The sequence below is a fragment of the Ranitomeya imitator genome, chromosome 10 (assembly GCF_032444005.1).
Source record: "Ranitomeya imitator isolate aRanImi1 chromosome 10, aRanImi1.pri, whole genome shotgun sequence".
NCBI lineage: Eukaryota > Metazoa > Chordata > Amphibia > Anura > Dendrobatidae > Ranitomeya > Ranitomeya imitator.
The window spans coordinates 61,805,447-61,827,625 of record NC_091291.1 but is presented as its reverse complement, the minus strand read 5'-3'; positions in this window follow the sequence as shown (position 1 = coordinate 61,827,625).

The following is a 22,179-nucleotide window of genomic DNA, read 5'->3' as shown; positions in this document are numbered from 1 at the left end:
TAATTTCGCTAATCTATCTGGGTATTGTAGTTCTCCCATCCCCTTTATTAATTTTGTTGCCCTCCTTTGTACTCTCTCTAGTTCCATTATATCCTTCCTGAGCACCGGTGCCCAAAACTGGACACAGTACTCCATGTGCGGTCTAACTAGGGATTTGTACAGAGGCAGTATAATGCTCTCATCATGTGTATCCAGACCTCTTTTAATGCACCCCATGATCCTGTTTGCCTTGGCAGCTGCTGCCTGGCACTGGCTGCTCCAGGTAAGTTTATCATTAACTAGGATCCCCAAGTCCTTCTCCCTGTCAGATTTACCCAGTGGTTTCCCATTCAGTGTGTAATGGTGATATTGATTCCCTCTTCCCATGTGTATAACCTTACATTTATCATTGTTAAACCTCATCTGCCACCTTTCAGCCCAAGTTTCCAACTTATCCAGATCCATCTGTAGCAGAATACTATCTTCTCTTGTATTAACTGCTTTACATAGTTTTGTATCATCTGCAAATATCGATATTTTACTGTGTAAACCTTCTACCAGATCATTAATGAATATGTTGAAGAGAACAGGTCCCAATACTGACCCCTGCGGTACCCCACTGGTCACAGCAACCCAGTTAGAGACTATACCATTTATAACCACCCTCTGCTTTCTATCACTAAGCCAGTTACTAACCCATTTACACACATTTTCCCCCAGACCAAGCATTCTCATTTTGTGTAGCAACCTCTTGTGCGGCACGGTATCAAACGCTTTGGAAAAATCGAGATATACCACGTCCAATGACGTGTAGGGTATAGAGTGTAGGGTATAGAGTGTAGGGTATAGAGTGTAAGGTATAGAGCGTAGAGTGTAGGGTATAGAGTGTATGGTATAGAGTGTAGAGTGTAGGGTATAGAGTGTAGGGTATAGAGTGTAGGGTATAGAGTGTAGCGTATAGAGTGTAGGGTATAGAGTGTAGGGTATAGAGTGTAGGGTATAGAGTGTATGTTATAGAGTGTAAGGTATAAAGTGTAGAGTGTAGGGTATAGAGTGTAGGGTATAGAGTGTAGGGTATAGAGTGTAGGGTATAGAGTGTAGGGTTGAGAGTGTAGAGTGTAGGGTACAGAGTGTATGGTATAGAGTGTAGGGCATAGAGTGTATGTTATAGAGTGTAAGGTATAAAGTGTAGAGTGTAGGGTATAGAGTGTAGGGTGTAGATTGTAGGGTATAGAGTGTAGGGTATAGAGTGTAGGTTATAGAGTGTAGGGTATAGAGTGTAAGGTATAGAGTGTAGAATGTAGGGTATAGGGTGTAGGGTATAGAGTGTATGGTATGGATTGTAGGGTATAGAGTGTAGAGTGTAGGGTATAGAGTGTAGAGTGAAGGGATTAGAGTGTAGGGTATAGAGTGTAGGGTATAGAGTGTAGAGTGTAGGGCATAGAGTGTAGGGTATAGAGTATAGAGTGTAGGGTATAGAGTGTAGGGTATAGAGTTTAGGGTATAGAGTGTAGGTTATAGAGTGTAGGGTATAGAGTGTAAGGTATAGAGTGTAGAATGTAGGGTATAGAGTGTAGGGTATAGAGTGTATGGTATAGAGTGTAGAGTGTAGGGTATTGAGTGTATAGTGTAGAATATAGAGTGTAGGGTATAGAGTGTAGGGTATAGAGTATACGGAATATAGTGTAGGGAATAGAGTGTAGAGTGCTGGGTATAGAGTGTATGGTATAGAGTGTAAGGTATAGAGTGTAGAGTGTAGGGTATAGAGTGTAGGGTATAGAGTGTAGGGTATAGAGTGTAGGGTATAGAGTGTAGAGTGTAGGGATTACAGTGTAGGGTATAGAGTGTAGGGTATAGAGTGTAGAGTGTAGGGTATAGAGTGTAGGGTATAGAGTATAGAGTGTAGGGTATAGAGTGTAGGGTATAGAGTGTAAAGTGTAGAGTTTAGGGTATAGAGTGTATGATATAGAGTGTAGGGTATAGAGTGTAGGGTATAGAGTGTATGGTATAGAGTGTAGGGTATAGAGTGTAGGGTATAGAGTGTAGAGTGTAGGGTATAGAGTGTATGGTATAGAGTGTAGGGTGTAGAGTGTATGGTATAGAGTGTAGGGTATAGAGTGTAGAGTGTAGGGTATAGAGTGTAGGATATAGAGTGTAGAGTATAGAGTGTAGGGTGTAGAGTGTAGGGTATAGAGTGTAGGGTATAGAGTGTAGGGTGTAGAGTGTAGGGTATAGAGTGTAGATTGTAGGGTATAGAGTGTAGGGTATAGAGTGTAAAGTGTATGGTATAGAGTGTAGGGTATATATTGTATGGTATAGAGTGTAGGGTATAGAGTGTATGGTATAGAGTATAGGGTATAGAGTGAAGGGTATAGAGTGTATGGTATAGAGTGTAGAGTGTAGGGTATAGAGTGTCGGGTATTGAGTGTAGGGTATAGAGTGTAGGGTATAGAGTGTAGGGTATATAGTGTAGAGTGTAGGGTATAGAGTGTAGAGTGTAGGGTATAGAGTGTATGGTATAGAGTGTAGGGTGTAGAGTGTAGGGTATAGAGTGTAGGGTATAGAGTGTAGAGTATAGAGTGTAGAGTGTAGGGTATTGAGTGTAGAGTGTAGGGTATAGAGTGTATGGTATAGAGTGTAGGGTGTAGAGTGTAGGGTATAGAGTGTAGGGTATAGAGTGTAGAGTGTAGGGTGTAGAGTGTATGGTATAGAGTGTAGGTTAAAGAGTGTATGGTATAGACTGTAGAGTGTAGGGTATAGCGTGTAGGGTATAGAGTGTAAGGTATAGAGTGTAGAGTGTAGGGTATAGAGTGTAGGGTATAGAGTGTAGGGTATAGAGTGTAGGGTATAGAGTGTAGAGAGTAGGGATTAGAGTGTAGGGTATAGAGTGCAGGGTATAGAGTGTAGAGTGTAGGGTATAGAGTGTAGGGTATAGAGTGTAGGGTATAGAGTGTACAGTGTAGGGATTAGAGTGTAGGGTATAGAGTGTAGGGTATAGAGTGTAGGGTATAGAGTGTAGAGTGTAGAGTGTACGGTATAGAGTGTAAAGTGTAGGGTATAGAGTGTAGTGTATAGAGTGTAAGGTATAGAGTGTAGAGTGTAGGGTATAGAGTGTAAGGTATAGAGTGTAGAGTGTAGGGTATAGAGTGTATGGTATAGAGTGTAGGGTATAGAGTGTAGAGTGTAGGGTATAGAGTGTAGAGTGTAGGGTATAGAGTGTTGGGTATAGAGTGTAGGGTATAGAGTGTAGGGTATAGAGTGTAGAGTGTAGAGTGTAGGGTATAGAGTGTAGAGTGTAGGGTATAGAGTGTAGTGTATAGAGTGTAAGGTATAGAGTGTAGAGTGTAGGGTATAGAGTGTAGGGTATAGAGTGTAGGATATAGAGTGTAAGGTGTAGAGTGTAGGGTATAGAGTGTATGGTATAGAGTGTAGGGTATAGAGTGTAGAGTGTAGAGAATAGAGTGTAGGGTATAGAGTGTAGGGTATAGAGTGTAGGGTGTAGACTGTAGGGTATAGAGTGTTGGGTATAAAGTGTAGAGTGTAGGGTATAGAGTGTAGGGTATAGAGTGTAGGGTATAGAGTGTAGCGTATAGAGTGTAGAGTGTAGGGTGTAGAGTGTAGGGTATAGAGTGTAAGGTATAGAGTGTAGGGTATAGAGTGTATGTTATAGAGTGTATGGTATATAGTGTAGAGTGTAGGGTATAGAGTGTAGGGTATAGAGTGTAGGGTATAGAGTGTAGAGTGTAGGGATTACAGTGTAGGGTATAGAGTGTAGGGTATAGAGTGTAGAGTGTAGGGTATAGAGTGTAGGGTATAGAGTATAGAGTGTAGGGTATAGAGTGTAGGGTATAGAGTGTAAAGTGTAGAGTTTAGGGTATAGAGTGTATGATATAGAGTGTAGGGTATAGAGTGTAGGGTATAGAGTGTATGGTATAGAGTGTAGGGTATAGAGTGTAGGGTATAGAGTGTAGAGTGTAGGGTATAGAGTGTATGGTATAGAGTGTAGGGTGTAGAGTGTATGGTATAGAGTGTAGGGTATAGAGTGTAGAGTGTAGGGTATAGAGTGTAGGATATAGAGTGTAGAGTATAGAGTGTAGGGTGTAGAGTGTAGGGTATAGAGTGTAGGGTATAGAGTGTAGGGTGTAGAGTGTAGGGTATAGAGTGTAGATTGTAGGGTATAGAGTGTAGGGTATAGAGTGTAAAGTGTATGGTATAGAGTGTAGGGTATATATTGTATGGTATAGAGTGTAGGGTATAGAGTGTATGGTATAGAGTATAGGGTATAGAGTGAAGGGTATAGAGTGTATGGTATAGAGTGTAGAGTGTAGGGTATAGAGTGTCGGGTATTGAGTGTAGGGTATAGAGTGTAGGGTATAGAGTGTAGGGTATAGAGTGTAGAGTGTAGGGTATAGAGTGTAGAGTGTAGGGTATAGAGTGTATGGTATAGAGTGTAGGGTGTAGAGTGTAGGGTATAGAGTGTAGGGTATAGAGTGTAGAGTATAGAGTGTAGAGTGTAGGGTATTGAGTGTAGAGTGTAGGGTATAGAGTGTATGGTATAGAGTGTAGGGTGTAGAGTGTAGGGTATAGAGTGTAGGGTATAGAGTGTAGAGTGTAGGGTGTAGAGTGTATGGTATAGAGTGTAGGTTAAAGAGTGTATGGTATAGACTGTAGAGTGTAGGGTATAGCGTGTAGGGTATAGAGTGTAAGGTATAGAGTGTAGAGTGTAGGGTATAGAGTGTAGGGTATAGAGTGTAGGGTATAGAGTGTAGGGTATAGAGTGTAGAGAGTAGGGATTAGAGTGTAGGGTATAGAGTGCAGGGTATAGAGTGTAGAGTGTAGGGTATAGAGTGTAGGGTATAGAGTGTAGGGTATAGAGTGTACAGTGTAGGGATTAGAGTGTAGGGTATAGAGTGTAGGGTATAGAGTGTAGGGTATAGAGTGTAGAGTGTAGAGTGTACGGTATAGAGTGTAAAGTGTAGGGTATAGAGTGTAGTGTATAGAGTGTAAGGTATAGAGTGTAGAGTGTAGGGTATAGAGTGTAAGGTATAGAGTGTAGAGTGTAGGGTATAGAGTGTATGGTATAGAGTGTAGGGTATAGAGTGTAGAGTGTAGGGTATAGAGTGTAGAGTGTAGGGTATAGAGTGTTGGGTATAGAGTGTAGGGTATAGAGTGTAGGGTATAGAGTGTAGAGTGTAGAGTGTAGGGTATAGAGTGTAGAGTGTAGGGTATAGAGTGTAGTGTATAGAGTGTAAGGTATAGAGTGTAGAGTGTAGGGTATAGAGTGTAGGGTATAGAGTGTAGGATATAGAGTGTAAGGTGTAGAGTGTAGGGTATAGAGTGTATGGTATAGAGTGTAGGGTATAGAGTGTAGAGTGTAGAGAATAGAGTGTAGGGTATAGAGTGTAGGGTATAGAGTGTAGGGTGTAGACTGTAGGGTATAGAGTGTTGGGTATAAAGTGTAGAGTGTAGGGTATAGAGTGTAGGGTATAGAGTGTAGGGTATAGAGTGTAGCGTATAGAGTGTAGAGTGTAGGGTGTAGAGTGTAGGGTATAGAGTGTAAGGTATAGAGTGTAGGGTATAGAGTGTATGTTATAGAGTGTATGGTATATAGTGTAGAGTGTAGGGTATAGAGTGTAGGGTATAGAGTGTAGGGTATAGAGTATAGAGTGTAGGGTACAGAGTGTAGGGTTGAGAGTGTAGGGTAGAGAGTGTAGTGTATTGAGTGTAGAGTGTAGGGTATAGAGTGTATGGTATAGAGTGTAGGGTATAGAGTGCATGGTATAGAGTGTAGGGTATAGAGTGTAGGGTATAGAGTGTAGGGTATAGAGTGTAGGTTATAGAGTGTAGGGTATAGAGTGTATGGTATAGAGTGTAGGGTATAGAGTGCATGGTATAGAGTGTAGGGTATAGAGTGTAGAGTGTAGGGTATAGAGTGTAGGGTATAGAGTGTAGGTTATAGAGTGTAGGGTATAGAGTGTAGGGTATAGAGTGTAGAGTGTAGGGTATAGAGTGTAGGGTATAGAGTGTATGGTATAGAGTGTAGAGTGTAGGGTATAGAGTGTATAGTGCAGAGTATAGAGTGTAGGGTATAGAGTGTACGGTATAGAGTGTAGGGAATAGAGTGTAGAGTGTTGGGTATAGAGTGTATGGTATAGAGTGTAAGGTATAGAGTGTAGGGTATAGAGTGTAGGGTATAGAGTGTAGAGTGTGGGGTATAGAGTGTAGGGTATAGAGTATAGAGTGTAGGGTACAGAGTGTAGGGTATAGAGTTTAAAGTGTAGAGTGTAGGGTATAGAGTGTATGTTATAGAGTGTAGGGTATAGAGTGTAGAGTGTAGGGTATAGAGTGTAGAGTGTAGGGTATAGAGTGTAGGGTATAGAGTGTAAGGTATAGAGTGTAGGGTGTAGAGTGTAGGGTATAGAGTGTATGATATAGAGTGTAGGGTATAGAGTGTAGGGTTTAGAGTGTATGGTATAGAGTGTAGAGTGTAGGGTATAGAGTGTAGGGTATAGAGTGTAGAGTGTAGGGTGTAGAGTGTATGGTATAGAGTGTAGGGTGTAGAGTGTATGGTATAGAGTGTAGGGTATAGAGTCTAGAGTGTAGGGTATAGAGTGTAGGATATAGAGTGTAGAGTATAGAGTGTACGGTCTAGAGTGTAGAGTGTAGGGTATAGAGTGTAGGGTATAGAGTGTAGGGTGTAGAGTGTAGGGTATAGAGTGTAGAGTGTAGGGTATAGAGTGTAGGGTATAGACTGTAGAGTGTATGGTATAGAGTGTAGGGTATAGAGTGTATGGTATAGAGTGTAGGGTATAGAGTGTATGGTATAGAGTATAGGGTATAGAGTGTAGAGTGTAGGGTATAGAGTGTATGGTATAGAGTGTAGAGTGTAGGGTATAGAGTGTAGGGTATTGAGTGTAGGGTATAGAGTGTAGAGTGTAGGGTATAGAGTGTAGAGTGTAGGGTATAGAGTGTAGAGTGTAGGGTATGGAGTGTAGGGTATAGAGTGTAGGGTATAGAGTGTAGAGTATAGAGTGTTGGGTATAGAGTGTAGAGTGTAGAGTATAGAGTGTAGGGTATATAGTGTAGGGTATAGAGTGTAGGGTATACAGTGTAGAGTGTAGGGATTAGAGTGTAGGGTATAGAGTGTAGGGTGTAGAGTGTAGGGTATAGAGTGTAGGGTATAGAGTGTATGGTATAGAGTGTAGGGTATAGAGTGTAGGGTGTAGAGTGTAGGGTATAGAGTGTAGGGTATAGAATGTAGAGTGTAGGGTATAGAGTGTGGAGTGTAGGGTATAGAGTGTAGTTTATAGGGTGTAGGGTATAGAGTGTAGATTTTAGGGTATAGAGTGTAGGGTATAGAGTGTAGGGTATAGAGTGTATGGTATAGAGTGTAGGGTATAGAGTGTAGAGTGTAGGGTAAAGAGTGTAGGGTATAGAGTGTAGGGTATAGAGTGTATGGTATAGAGTGTAGGGTATAGAGTGTAGAGTGTAAGGTATAGAGTGTAGGGTATAGAGTGTTGGGTATAGATTGTATGGTATAGAATGTAGAGTGTAGTGTATAGAGTATAGGATATAGAGTGTATGGTGTAGAGTGTAGGGTATAGAGTGTATAGTGTAGGGTATAGAGTGCAGGGTATAGAGTGTATGGAATAGAGTGTATGGAATATATAATGTACGGTATAGAGTGTAGAGTGAAGTGTATAGAGTGTAGGGTATAGAGCGTAGGGTGTAGGGTATAGAGTGTAGGGTATAGAGTGTAGAGTGTAGGGTATAGAGTGTATGGTATAGAGTGTAGGGTGTAGAATGTAGGGTATAGAGTGTAGGGTATAGAGTGTAGGGTATAGAGTGTAGGGTGTAGAGTGTAGGGTATAGAGTGTAGGGTATAGAATGTAGAGTGTAGGGTATAGAGTGTGGAGTGTAGGGTATAGAGTGTAGTTTATAGGGTGTAGGGTATAGAGTGTAGGGTATAGAGTGTAGGGTATAGAGTGTAGAGTGTAGGATATAGAGTGTAGGGTGTAGAGTGTAGGGTATAGAGTGTAGGGTATAGAGTGTGGAGTGTAGGGTATAGAGTGTAGAGTGTAGGGTATAGAGTGTAGTGAATATAGTGTAGGGTACAGAGTGTAGGGTATAGAGTGTAGGGTATAGAGTGTAGAGTGTAGGGTATAGAGTGTAGGGCATAGAGTGTAGGGTATGGAGTGTAGAGTGTAGGGATTAGAGTGTACGGATTAGAGTGTAGGGTATAGAGTGTAGGGTATAGAGTGTAGAGTGTAGGGTATAGAGTGTAGGGTATAGAGTATAGAGTGTAGGGTATAGATTGTAGGGTGTAGAGTGTAGAGTGTAGGGTATAGAGTGTAGAGTGTAGGGTATAGAGTATAGAGTGTGTGGAATAGAGTGTAAAGTGTACAGTGTAGGGTCTAGAGTATATGTTATAAAGTGTAGAGTGTAGGGTATAGAGTGTAGGGTATAGAGTGTAGGGTATAGAGTGTAGGGTATAGAGTGTAGAGTGTAGGGTATAGAGTGTAGGGTATAGAGTGTAGGGTATAGAGTGTAGGGTATAGAGTGTAGAGTGTAGGGTATAGAGTGTAGAGTGTAGGGATTAGAGTGTAATGTATAGAGTGTAGGGTATAGAGTGTAGAGTTTAGGGTATAGAGTGTAGGGTATAAAGTATAGAGTGTAGGGTATAGAGTGTATGGAATAGAGTGTAGAGTGTAGATTGGAGGGTATATAGTGTATGGTATAGAGTGTGGGGTATGGAGTGTAGGGTATAAAGTGTAGGGTAAAGAGTGTATGGAATAGAGTGTACGGTATAGAGTGTAGAGTGTAGGGTATAGAGTGTAGGGTATAGAGCGTAGGGTGTAGGGTATAGAGTGTAGGGTATAGAGTGTAGGGTGTAGAGTGTAGGGTATAGAGTGTAGATTGTAGGGTATAGAGTGTAGGGTATAGAGTGTAGAGTGTATGGTATAGAGTGTAGGGTATATATTGTATGGTATAGAGTGTAGGGTATAGAGTGTATGGTATAGAGTATAGGGTATAGTGTGTATGGTATAGAGTGTATGGTATAGAGTGTAGAGTGTAGGGTATAGAGTGTCGGGTATTGAGTGTAGGGTATAGAGTGTAGGGTATAGAGTGTAGAGTGTAGGGTATAGAGTGTAGAGTGTAGGGTATAGAGTGTAGTGAATAGAGTGTAGGGTACAGAGTGTAGGGTATAGAGTGTAGGGTATAGAGTGTAGAGTGTAGGGTATAGAGTGTAGGGCATAGAGTGTAGGGTATAGAGTGTAGGGTATAGAGTGTAGAGTATAGAGTGTTGGGTATAGAGTGTAGAGTGTAGGGTATAGAGTGTAGGATATAGAGTGTAGGGTATAGAGTGTAGGTTATAGAGTGTAGAGTGCAGGGTATAGAGTGTAGAGTGTAGGGTATAGAGTGTAGAGTGTAGGGTATGGAGTGTAGGGTATAGAGTGTAGGGTATAGAGTGTAGAGTATAGAGTGTTGGGTATAGAGTGTAGAGTGTAGAGTATAGAGTGTAGGGTATATAGTGTAGGGTATAGAGTGTAGGGTATACAGTGTAGAGTGTAGGGATTAGAGTGTAGGGTATAGAGTGTAGGGTGTAGAGTGTAGGGTATAGAGTGTAGGGTATAGAGTGTATGGTATAGAGTGTAGGGTATAGAGTGTAGGGTGTAGAGTGTAAGGTATAGAGTGTAGGGTATAGAATGTAGAGTGTAGGGTATAGAGTGTGGAGTGTAGGGTATAGAGTGTAGTTTATAGGGTGTAGGGTATAGAGTGTAGGGTATAGAGTGTAGGGTATAGAGTGTAGAGTGTAGGATATAGAGTGTAGGGTGTAGAGTGTAGGGTATAGAGTGTAGGGTATAGAGTGTGGAGTGTAGGGTATAGAGTGTAGAGTGTAGGGTATAGAGTGTAGTGAATGGAGTGTAGGGTACAGAGTGTAGGGTATAGAGTGTAGGGTATAGAGTGTAGAGTGTAGGGCATAGAGTGTAGGGTATAGAGTGTAGGGTATGGAGTGTAGAGTGTAGGGATTAGAGTGTAGGGATTAGAGTGTAGGGTATAGAGTGTAGGGTATAGAGTGTAGAGTGTAGGGTATAGAGTGTAGGGTATAGAGCATAGAGTGTAGGGTATAGAGTGTAGGGTGTAGAGTGTAGAGTGTAGGGTATAGAGTGTAGAGTGTAGGGTATAGAGTGTAGAGTATAGAGTGTATGGAATAGAGTGTAAAGTGTACAGTGTAGGGTCTAGAGTATAGGTTATAAAGTGTAGAGTGTAGGGTATAGAGTGTAGGGTATAGAGTGTAGGGTATAGAGTGTAGGGTATAGAGTGTAGAGTGTAGGGTATAGAGTGTAGGGTATAGAGTGTAGGGTATAGAGTGTAGGGTATAGAGTGTAGAGTGTAGGGTATAGAGTGTAGAGTGTAGAGTGTAGGGATTAGAGTGTAGTGTATAGAGTGTAGGGTATAGAGTGTAGAGTTTAGGGTATAGAGTGTAGGGTATAGAGTATAGAGTGTAGGGTATAGAGTGTATGGAATAGAGTGTAGAGTGTAGATTGTAGGGTATATAGTGTATGGTATAGAGTGTGGGGTATGGAGTGTAGGGTATAGAGTGTAGGGTAAAGAGTGTATGGAATAGAGTGTACGGTATAGAATGTAGAGTGTAGGGTATAGAGTGTAGGGTATAGAGCGTAGGGTGTAGGGTATAGAGTGTAGGGTATAGAGTGTAGGGTGTAGAGTGTAGGGTATAGAGTGTAGATTGTAGGGTATAGAGTGTAGGGTATAGAGTGTAGAGTGTATGGTATAGAGTGTAGGGTATATATTGTATGGTATAGAGTGTAGGGTATAGAGTGTATGGTATAGAGTATAGGGTATAGTGTGTATGGTATAGAGTGTATGGTATAGAGTGTAGAGTGTAGGGTATAGAGTGTCGGGTATTGAGTGTAGGGTATAGAGTGTATGGTATAGAGTGTAGGGTATAGAGTGTAGAGTGTAAGGTATAGAGTGTAGGGTATAGAGTGTTGGGTATAGATTGTATGGTATAGAATGTAGAGTGTAGTGTATAGAGTATAGGATATAGAGTGTATGGTGTAGAGTGTAGGGTATAGAGTGTATAGTGTAGGGTATAGAGTGCAGGGTATAGAGTGTATGGAATAGAGTGTATGGAATATATAATGTACGGTATAGAGTGTAGAGTGAAGTGTATAGAGTGTAGGGTATAGAGCGTAGGGTGTAGGGTATAGAGTGTAGGGTATAGAGTGTAGGGTATAGAGTGTAGAGTGTAGGGTATAGAGTGTATGGTATAGAGTGTAGGGTGTAGAATGTAGGGTATAGAGTGTAGGGTATAGAGTGTAGGGTATAGAGTGTAGGGTGTAGAGTGTAGGGTATAGAGTGTAGGGTATAGAATGTAGAGTGTAGGGTATAGAGTGTGGAGTGTAGGGTATAGAGTGTAGTTTATAGGGTGTAGGGTATAGAGTGTAGGGTATAGAGTGTAGGGTATAGAGTGTAGAGTGTAGGATATAGAGTGTAGGGTGTAGAGTGTAGGGTATAGAGTGTAGGGTATAGAGTGTGGAGTGTAGGGTATAGAGTGTAGAGTGTAGGGTATAGAGTGTAGTGAATATAGTGTAGGGTACAGAGTGTAGGGTATAGAGTGTAGGGTATAGAGTGTAGAGTGTAGGGTATAGAGTGTAGGGCATAGAGTGTAGGGTATGGAGTGTAGAGTGTAGGGATTAGAGTGTAGGGATTAGAGTGTAGGGTATAGAGTGTAGGGTATAGGGTGTAGAGTGTAGGGTATAGAGTGTAGGGTATAGAGTATAGAGTGTAGGGTATAGATTGTAGGGTGTAGAGTGTAGAGTGTAGGGTATAGAGTGTAGAGTGTAGGGTATAGAGTGTAGAGTATAGAGTGTGTGGAATAGAGTGTAAAGTGTACAGTGTAGGGTCTAGAGTATATGTTATAAAGTGTAGAGTGTAGGGTATAGAGTGTAGGGTATAGAGTGTAGGGTATAGAGTGTAGGGTATAGAGTGTAGAGTGTAGGGTATAGAGTGTAGGGTATAGAGTGTAGGGTATAGAGTGTAGGGTATAGAGTGTAGAGTGTAGGGTATAGAGTGTAGAGTGTAGGGATTAGAGTGTAATGTATAGAGTGTAGGGTATAGAGTGTAGAGTTTAGGGTATAGAGTGTAGGGTATAAAGTATAGAGTGTAGGGTATAGAGTGTATGGAATAGAGTGTAGAGTGTAGATTGGAGGGTATATAGTGTATGGTATAGAGTGTGGGGTATGGAGTGTAGGGTATAAAGTGTAGGGTAAAGAGTGTATGGAATAGAGTGTACGGTATAGAGTGTAGAGTGTAGGGTATAGAGTGTAGGGTATAGAGCGTAGGGTGTAGGGTATAGAGTGTAGGGTATAGAGTGTAGGGTGTAGAGTGTAGGGTATAGAGTGTAGATTGTAGGGTATAGAGTGTAGGGTATAGAGTGTAGAGTGTATGGTATAGAGTGTAGGGTATATATTGTATGGTATAGAGTGTAGGGTATAGAGTGTATGGTATAGAGTATAGGGTATAGTGTGTATGGTATAGAGTGTATGGTATAGAGTGTAGAGTGTAGGGTATAGAGTGTCGGGTATTGAGTGTAGGGTATAGAGTGTAGGGTATAGAGTGTAGAGTGTAGGGTATAGAGTGTAGAGTATAGGGTATAGAGTGTAGTGAATAGAGTGTAGGGTACAGAGTGTAGGGTATAGAGTGTAGGGTATAGAGTGTAGAGTGTAGGGTATAGAGTGTAGGGCATAGAGTGTAGGGTATAGAGTGTAGGGTATAGAGTGTAGAGTATAGAGTGTTGGGTATAGAGTGTAGAGTGTAGGGTATAGAGTGTAGGATATAGAGTGTAGGGTATAGAGTGTAGGTTATAGAGTGTAGAGTGCAGGGTATAGAGTGTAGAGTGTAGGGTATAGAGTGTAGAGTGTAGGGTATGGAGTGTAGGGTATAGAGTGTAGGGTATAGAGTGTAGAGTATAGAGTGTTGGGTATAGAGTGTAGAGTGTAGAGTATAGAGTGTAGGGTATATAGTGTAGGGTATAGAGTGTAGGGTATACAGTGTAGAGTGTAGGGATTAGAGTGTAGGGTATAGAGTGTAGGGTGTAGAGTGTAGGGTATAGAGTGTAGGGTATAGAGTGTATGGTATAGAGTGTAGGGTATAGAGTGTAGGGTGTAGAGTGTAAGGTATAAAGTGTAGGGTATAGAATGTAGAGTGTAGGGTATAGAGTGTCGAGTGTAGGGTATAGAGTGTAGTTTATAGGGTGTAGGGTATAGAGTGTAGGGTATAGAGTGTAGGGTATAGAGTGTAGAGTGTAGGATATAGAGTGTAGGGTGTAGAGTGTAGGGTATAGAGTGTAGGGTATAGAGTGTGGAGTGTAGGGTATAGAGTGTAGAGTGTAGGGTATAGAGTGTAGTGAATGGAGTGTAGGGTACAGAGTGTAGGGTATAGAGTGTAGGGTATAGAGTGTAGAGTGTAGGGCATAGAGTGTAGGGTATAGAGTGTAGGGTATGGAGTGTAGAGTGTAGGGATTAGAGTGTAGGGATTAGAGTGTAGGGTATAGAGTGTAGGGTATAGAGTGTAGAGTGTAGGGTATAGAGTGTAGGGTATAGAGCATAGAGTGTAGGGTATAGAGTGTAGGGTGTAGAGTGTAGAGTGTAGGGTATAGAGTGTAGAGTGTAGGGTATAGAGTGTAGAGTATAGAGTGTATGGAATAGAGTGTAAAGTGTACAGTGTAGGGTCTAGAGTATAGGTTATAAAGTGTAGAGTGTAGGGTATAGAGTGTAGGGTATAGAGTGTAGGGTATAGAGTGTAGGGTATAGAGTGTAGAGTGTAGGGTATAGAGTGTAGGGTATAGAGTGTAGGGTATAGAGTGTAGGGTATAGAGTGTAGAGTGTAGGGTATAGAGTGTAGAGTGTAGAGTGTAGGGATTAGAGTGTAGTGTATAGAGTGTAGGGTATAGAGTGTAGAGTTTAGGGTATAGAGTGTAGGGTATAGAGTATAGAGTGTAGGGTATAGAGTGTATGGAATAGAGTGTAGAGTGTAGATTGTAGGGTATATAGTGTATGGTATAGAGTGTGGGGTATGGAGTGTAGGGTATAGAGTGTAGGGTAAAGAGTGTATGGAATAGAGTGTACGGTATAGAGTGTAGAGTGTAGGGTATAGAGTGTAGGGTATAGAGCGTAGGGTGTAGGGTATAGAGTGTAGGGTATAGAGTGTAGGGTGTAGAGTGTAGGGTATAGAGTGTAGATTGTAGGGTATAGAGTGTAGGGTATAGAGTGTAGAGTGTATGGTATAGAGTGTAGGGTATATATTGTATGGTATAGAGTGTAGGGTATAGAGTGTATGGTATAGAGTATAGGGTATAGTGTGTATGGTATAGAGTGTATGGTATAGAGTGTAGAGTGTAGGGTATAGAGTGTCGGGTATTGAGTGTAGGGTATAGAGTGTAGGGTATAGAGTGTAGAGTGTAGGGTACAGAGTGTAGAGTGTAGGGTATAGAGTGTAGTGAATAGAGTGTAGGGTACAGAGTGTAGGGTATAGAGTGTAGGGATTAGAGTGTAGAGTGTAGGGTATAGAGTGTAGAGTGTAGGGTATAGAGTGTAGAGTGTAGGGTATAGAGTGTAGGGTATAGAGTGTATGGTATAGAGTGTAGGGTGTAGAGTGTAGGGTATAGAGTGTAGGGTATAGAGTGTAGAGTATAGAGTGTAGAGTGTAGAGTGTAGGGTATAGAGTGTAGAGTGTAGGGTATAGAGTGTATGGTATAGAGTGTAGGGTGTAGAGTGTAGGGTGTAGAGTGTAGGGTATAGAGTGTAGAGTGTAGGGTATAGAGTGTATGGTATAGAGTGTAGGGTGTAGAGTGTATGGTATAGAGTGTAGGTTAAAGAGTGTATGGTATAGAGTGTAGAGTGTAGGGTATAGCGTGTAGGGTATAGAGTGTAAGGTATAGAGTGTAGAGTGTAGGGTATAGAGTGTATGGTATAGAGTGTAGGGTATAGAGTGTAGGGTATAGAGTGTAGGGTATAGAGTGTAGAGAGTAGGGATTAGAGTGTAGGGTATAAAGTGTAGGGTATAGAGTGTAGAGTGTAGGGTATAGAGTGTAGGGTATAGAGTGTAGGGTATAGAGTGTAGGGTATAGAGTGTACAGTGTAGGGATTAGAGTGTAGGGTATAGAGAGTAGGGTATAGAGTGTAGGGTATAGAGTGTAGAGCGTAGAGTGTACGGTATAGAGTGTAGAGTGTAGGGTATAGAGTGTAGTGTATAGAGTGTAAGGTATAGAGTGTAGAGTGTAGGGTATAGAGTGTAAGGTATAGAGTGTAGAGTGTAGGGTATAGAGTGTATGGTATAGAGTGTAGGGTATAGAGTGTAGAGTGTAGGGTATAGAGTGTAGGGTATAGAGTGTAGGGTATAGAGTGTAGGGTATAGAGTGTAGGGTATAGAGTGTAGAGTGTAGGGTATAGAGTGTAGAGTGTAGGGTATAGAGTGTAGTGTATAGAGTGTAAGGTATAGAGTGTAGAGTGTAGGGTATAGAGTGTAGGGTATAGAGTGTAGGATATAGAGTGTAAGGTGTAGAGTGTAGGGTATAGAGTGTATGGTATAGAGTGTAGGGTATAGAGTGTAGAGTGTAGGGTATAGAGGGTAGGGTATAGAGTGTAGGGTATAGAGTGTAGGGTGTAGAGTGTAGGGTATAGAGTGTTGGGTATAAAGTGTAGAGTGTAGGGTATAGAGTGTAGGGTATAGAGTGTAGGGTATAGAGTGTAGCGTATAGAGTGTAGAGTGTAGGGTGTAGAGTGTAGGGTATAGAGTGTAAGGTATAGAGTGTAGGGTATAGAGTGTATGTTATAGAGTGTATGGTATAAAGTGTAGAGTGTAGGGTATAGAGTGTAGGGTATAGAGTGTAGGGTATAGAGTATAGAGTGTAGGGTATAGAGTGTAGGGTTGAGAGTGTAGGGTAGAGAGTGTAGTGTAGAGAATGTAGAGTGTAGGCTATAGAGTGTATGGTATAGAGTGTAGGGTATAGAGTGCATGGTATAGAGTGTAGGGTATAGAGTGTAGAGTGTAGGGTATAGAGTGTAGGTTATAGAGTGTAGGGTATAGAGTGTAGGGTATAGAGTGTAGAGTGTAGGGTATAGAGTGTTGGGTATAGAGTGTATGGTATAGAGTGTAGAGTGTAGGGTATAGAGTGTATAGTGTAGGGTATAGAGTGTAGGGTATAGAGTGTACGGTATAGAGTGTAGGGAATAGAGTGTAGAGTGTTGGGTATAGAGTGTATGGTATAGAGTGTAAGGTGTAGAGTGTAGGGTATAGAGTGTAGGGTATAGAGTGTAGAGTGTAGGGTATAGAGTGTAGGGTATAGAGTGTAGGGTATAGAGTGTAGAGTGTAGGGATTAGAGTGTAGGGTATAGAGTGTAGGGTATAGAGTGTAGAGTGTAGGGTATAGAGTGTAGGGTATAGAGTATAGAGTGTAGGGTATAGAGTGTAGGGTATAGAGTGTAAAGTGTAGAGTGTAGGGTATAGAGTGTATGTTATAGAGTGTAGGGTATAGATTGTAGAGTGTAGGGTATAGAGTGTAGAGTGTAGGGTATAGAGTGTAGGGTATAGAGTGTAAGGTATAGAGTGTAGGGTGTAGAGTGTAGGGTATAGAGTGTATGATATAAAGTGTAGAGTATAGAGTGTAGGGTATAGAGTGTATGGTATAGAGTGTAGAGTGTAGGGTATAGAGTGTAGGGTATAGAGTATAGAGTGTATGGTATAGAGTGTAGGGTGTAGAATGTATGGTATAGAGTGTAGGGTATAGAGTCTAGAGTGTAGGGTATAGAGTGTAGGATATAGAGTGTAGAGTATAGAGTGTACGGTCTAGAGTGTAGAGTGTAGGGTATAGAGTGTAGGGTATAGAGTGTAGGGTGTAGAGTGTAGGGTATAGAGTGTAGAGTGTAGGGTATAGAGAGTAGGGTATAGAGTGTAGAGTGTATGTATAGAGTGTAGGGTATAGAGTGTATGGTATAGAGTGTAGGGTATAGAGTGTATGGTATAGAGTATAGGGTATAGAGTGTAGGGTATAGAGTGTAGAGTGTAGGGTATAGAGTGTATGGTATAGAGTGTAGAGTGTAGGGTATAGAGTGTAGGGTATTGAGTGTAGGGTATAGAGTGTAGAGTGTAGAGTATAGAGTATAGAGTGTAGAGTGTAGGGTATAGAGTGTAGGGTATAGAGTGTAAGGTATAGAGCGTAGAGTGTAGGGTATGGAGTGTATGGTATATAGTGTAGGGTAAAGAGTGTTTGGTATAGAGTGTAGGGTATAGAGTGTAGAGTGTAAGGTATGGATTGTAGAGTATAGAGTGTAGGGTATAGAGTGTATGGAATAGAGTGTATGGTATAGAGTGTAGGGTATAGAGTGTAGGGTATAGAGTGTAGAGTGTGGGGTATAGAGTGTAGAGTGTAGGCTATAGAGTGTATGATATAGAGTGTAGGGTATAGAGTGTAGGGTATAGAGTGTATGGTATAGAGTGTATGGTATAGAGTATAGGGTATAGAGTGTAGGGTATAGAGTGTACAGTGTAGGGTATATAGTGTAGGGTATAGAGTGTAGGGTATAGAGTGTAGGGTGTAGTGTGTAGGGTATAGAGTGTAGGGTATAGAGTGTAGGGTATAGATTGTAGGGTATAGCCTGTAGGGTATAGAGTATAGAGTGTAGGGTATAGAGTGTAGAGTGTAGGGTGTAGAGTGTAGGGTATAGAGTGTAGGGTATAGAGTGTAGGGTATAGAGTGTAGAGTGTAGAGTGTACGGTATAGAGTGTAGAGTGTAGGGTATAGAGTGTAGTGTATAGAGTGTAAGGTATAGAGTGTAGAGTGTAGGGTATAGAGTGTAAGGTATAGAGTGTAGAGTGTAGGGTATAGAGTGTATGGTATAGAGTGTAGGGTATAGAGTGTAGAGTGTAGGGTATAGAGTGTAGGGTATAGAGTGTAGGGTGTAGAGTGTAGAGTGTAGGGTATAGAGTGTAGAGTGTAGGGTATAGAGTGTAGTGTATAGAGTGTAAGGTATAGAGTGTAGAGTGTAGGGTATAGTGTGTAGGGTATAGAGTGTAGGGTATAGAGTGTAAGGTGTAGAGTGTAGGGTATAGAGTGTATGGTATAGAGTGTAGGGTATAGAGTGTAGAGCTTAGGGTATAGAGTGTAGGGTATAGAGTGTACGGTATAGAGTGTAGAGTGTAGGGTGTAGAGTGTAGGGTATAGAGCGTTGGGTATAAAGTGTAGAGTGTAGGGTATAGAGTATAGGGTATAGAGTGTAGAGTGTAGGGTGTAGAGTGTAGGGTATAGAGCGTTGGGTATAAAGTGTAGAGTGTAGGGTATAGAGTGTAGGGTATAGAGTGTAGAGTGTAGGGTATAGAGTGTAGGGTATAGAGTGTAGGGTATAGAGTGTAGGGTATAGAGTATAGAGTGTAGGGTATAGAGTGTAGGGTTGAGAGTGTAGGGTAGAGAGTGTAGGGTAGAGAGTGTAGAGTGTAGGGTATAGAGTGTATGGTATAGAGTGTAGGGTATAGAGTGTATGGTATAGAGTGTAGGGTATAGAGAGTAGAGTGTAGGGTATAGAGTGTAGGGTATAGAGTGTAGGGTATAGAGTGTAGAGTGTAGGGTATAGAGTGTAGGGTATAGAGTGTAGGGTATAGAGTGTAGAGTGTAGGGTATAGAGTGTAGGGTATAGAGTGTAGGGTATAGAGTGTAGGGTATAGAGTGTAGAGTGTAGGGATTAGAGTGTAGGGTATAGAGTGTAGGGTATAGAGTGTAGAGTGTAGGGTATAGAGTGTAGGGTATAGAGTATAGATTGTAGGGTATAGAGTGTATGTTATAGAGTGTAGGGTATAGAGTGTAGAGTGTAGGGTATAGAGGGTAGGGTATAGAGTGTAGGGTATAGAGTGTAGGGTGTAGAGTGTAGGGTATAGAGTGTTGGGTATAAAGTGTAGAGTGTAGGGTATAGAGTGTAGGGTATAGAGTGTAGGGTATAGAGTGTAGCGTATAGAGTGTAGAGTGTAGGGTGTAGAGTGTAGGGTATAGAGTGTAAGGTATAGAGTGTAGGGTATAGAGTGTATGTTATAGAGTGTATGGTATAAAGTGTAGAGTGTAGGGTATAGAGTGTAGGGTATAGAGTGTAGGGTATAGAGTATAGAGTGTAGGGTATAGAGTGTAGGGTTGAGAGTGTAGGGTAGAGAGTGTAGTGTAGAGAATGTAGAGTGTAGGCTATAGAGTGTATGGTATAGAGTGTAGGGTATAGAGTGCATGGTATAGAGTGTAGGGTATAGAGTGTAGAGTGTAGGGTATAGAGTGTAGGGTATAGAGTGTAGGTTATAGAGTGTAGGGTATAGAGTGTAGGGTATAGAGTGTAGAGTGTAGGGTATAGAGTGTTGGGTATAGAGTGTATGGTATAGAGTGTAGAGTGTAGGGTATAGAGTGTATAGTGTAGGGTATAGAGTGTACGGTATAGAGTGTAGGGAATAGAGTGTAGAGTGTTGGGTATAGAGTGTATGGTATAGAGTGTAAGGTGTAGAGTGTAGGGTATAGAGTGTAGGGTATAGAGTGTAGAGTGTAGGGTATAGAGTGTAGGGTATAGAGTGTAGGGTATAGAGTGTAGAGTGTAGGGATTAGAGTGTAGGGTATAGAGTGTAGGGTATAGAGTGTAGAGTGTAGGGTATAGAGTGTAGGGTATAGAGTATAGAGTGTAGGGTATAGAGTGTAGGGTATAGAGTGTAAAGTGTAGAGTGTAGGGTATAGAGTGTATGTTATAGAGTGTAGGGTATAGATTGTAGAGTGTAGGGTATAGAGTGTAGAGTGTAGGGTATAGAGTGTAGGGTATAGAGTGTAAGGTATAGAGTGTAGGGTGTAGAGTGTAGGGTATAGAGTGTATGATATAAAGTGTAGAGTATAGAGTGTAGGGTATAGAGTGTATGGTATAGAGTGTAGAGTGTAGGGTATAGAGTGTAGGGTATAGAGTATAGAGTGTATGGTATAGAGTGTAGGGTGTAGAATGTATGGTATAGAGTGTAGGGTATAGAGTCTAGAGTGTAGGGTATAGAGTGTAGGATATAGAGTGTAGAGTATAGAGTGTACGGTCTAGAGTGTAGAGTGTAGGGTATAGAGTGTAGGGTATAGAGTGTAGGGTGTAGAGTGTAGGGTATAGAGTGTAGAGTGTAGGGTATAGAGAGTAGGGTATAGAGTGTAGAGTGTATGTATAGAGTGTAGGGTATAGAGTGTATGGTATAGAGTGTAGGGTATAGAGTGTATGGTATAGAGTATAGGGTATAGAGTGTAGGGTATAGAGTGTAGAGTGTAGGGTATAGAGTGTATGGTATAGAGTGTAGAGTGTAGGGTATAGAGTGTAGGGTATTGAGTGTAGGGTATAGAGTGTAGAGTGTAGAGTATAGAGTATAGAGTGTAGAGTGTAGGGTATAGAGTGTAGGGTATAGAGTGTAAGGTATAGAGCGTAGAGTGTAGGGTATGGAGTGTATGGTATATAGTGTAGGGTAAAGAGTGTTTGGTATAGAGTGTAGGGTATAGAGTGTAGAGTGTAAGGTATGGATTGTAGAGTATAGAGTGTAGGGTATAGAGTGTATGGAATAGAGTGTATGGTATAGAGTGTAGGGTATAGAGTGTAGGGTATAGAGTGTAGAGTGTGGGGTATAGAGTGTAGAGTGTAGGCTATAGAGTGTATGATATAGAGTGTAGGGTATAGAGTGTAGGGTATATAGTGTAGGGTATAGAGTGTAGGGTATAGAGTGTAGGGTGTAGTGTGTAGGGTATAGAGTGTAGGGTATAGAGTGTAGGGTATAGATTGTAGGGTATAGCCTGTAGGGTATAGAGTATAGAGTGTAGGGTATAGAGTGTAGAGTGTAGGGTGTAGAGTGTAGGGTATAGAGTGTAGGGTATAGAGTGTAGGGTATAGAGTGTAGAGTGTAGAGTGTACGGTATAGAGTGTAGAGTGTAGGGTATAGAGTGTAGTGTATAGAGTGTAAGGTATAGAGTGTAGAGTGTAGGGTATAGAGTGTAAGGTATAGAGTGTAGAGTGTAGGGTATAGAGTGTATGGTATAGAGTGTAGGGTATAGAGTGTAGAGTGTAGGGTATAGAGTGTAGGGTATAGAGTGTAGGGTGTAGAGTGTAGAGTGTAGGGTATAGAGTGTAGAGTGTAGGGTATAGAGTGTAGTGTATAGAGTGTAAGGTATAGAGTGTAGAGTGTAGGGTATAGTGTGTAGGGTATAGAGTGTAGGGTATAGAGTGTAAGGTGTAGAGTGTAGGGTATAGAGTGTATGGTATAGAGTGTAGGGTATAGAGTGTAGAGTTTAGGGTATAGAGTGTAGGGTATAGAGTGTACGGTATAGAGTGTAGAGTGTAGGGTGTAGAGTGTAGGGTATAGAGCGTTGGGTATAAAGTGTAGAGTGTAGGGTATAGAGTGTAGGGTATAGAGTGTAGAGTGTAGGGTGTAGAGTGTAGGGTATAGAGCGTTGGGTATAAAGTGTAGAGTGTAGGGTATAGAGTGTAGGGTATAGAGTGTAGAGTGTAGGGTATAGAGTGTAGGGTATAGAGTGTAGGGTATAGAGTGTAGGGTATAGAGTATAGAGTGTAGGGTATAGAGTGTAGGGTTGAGAGTGTAGGGTAGAGAGTGTAGGGTAGAGAGTGTAGAGTGTAGGGTATAGAGTGTATGGTATAGAGTGTAGGGTATAGAGTGTATGGTATAGAGTGTAGGGTATAGAGAGTAGAGTGTAGGGTATAGAGTGTAGGGTATAGAGTGTAGGGTATAGAGTGTAGAGTGTAGGGTATAGAGTGTAGGGTATAGAGTGTAGGGTATAGAGTGTAGAGTGTAGGGTATAGAGTGTAGGGTATAGAGTGTAGGGTATAGAGTGTAGGGTATAGAGTGTAGAGTGTAGGGATTAGAGTGTAGGGTATAGAGTGTAGGGTATAGAGTGTAGAGTGTAGGGTATAGAGTGTAGGGTATAGAGTATAGATTGTAGGGTATAGAGTGTATGTTATAGAGTGTAGGGTATAGAGTGTAGAGTGTAGGGTATAGAGTGTAGAGTGTAGGGTATAGAGTGTAGGGTATAGAGTGTAAGGTATAGAGTGTAGGGTGTAGAGTGTAGGGTATAGAGTGTATGATATAGAGTGTAGGGTATAGAGTGTAGGGTATAGAGTGTATGGTATA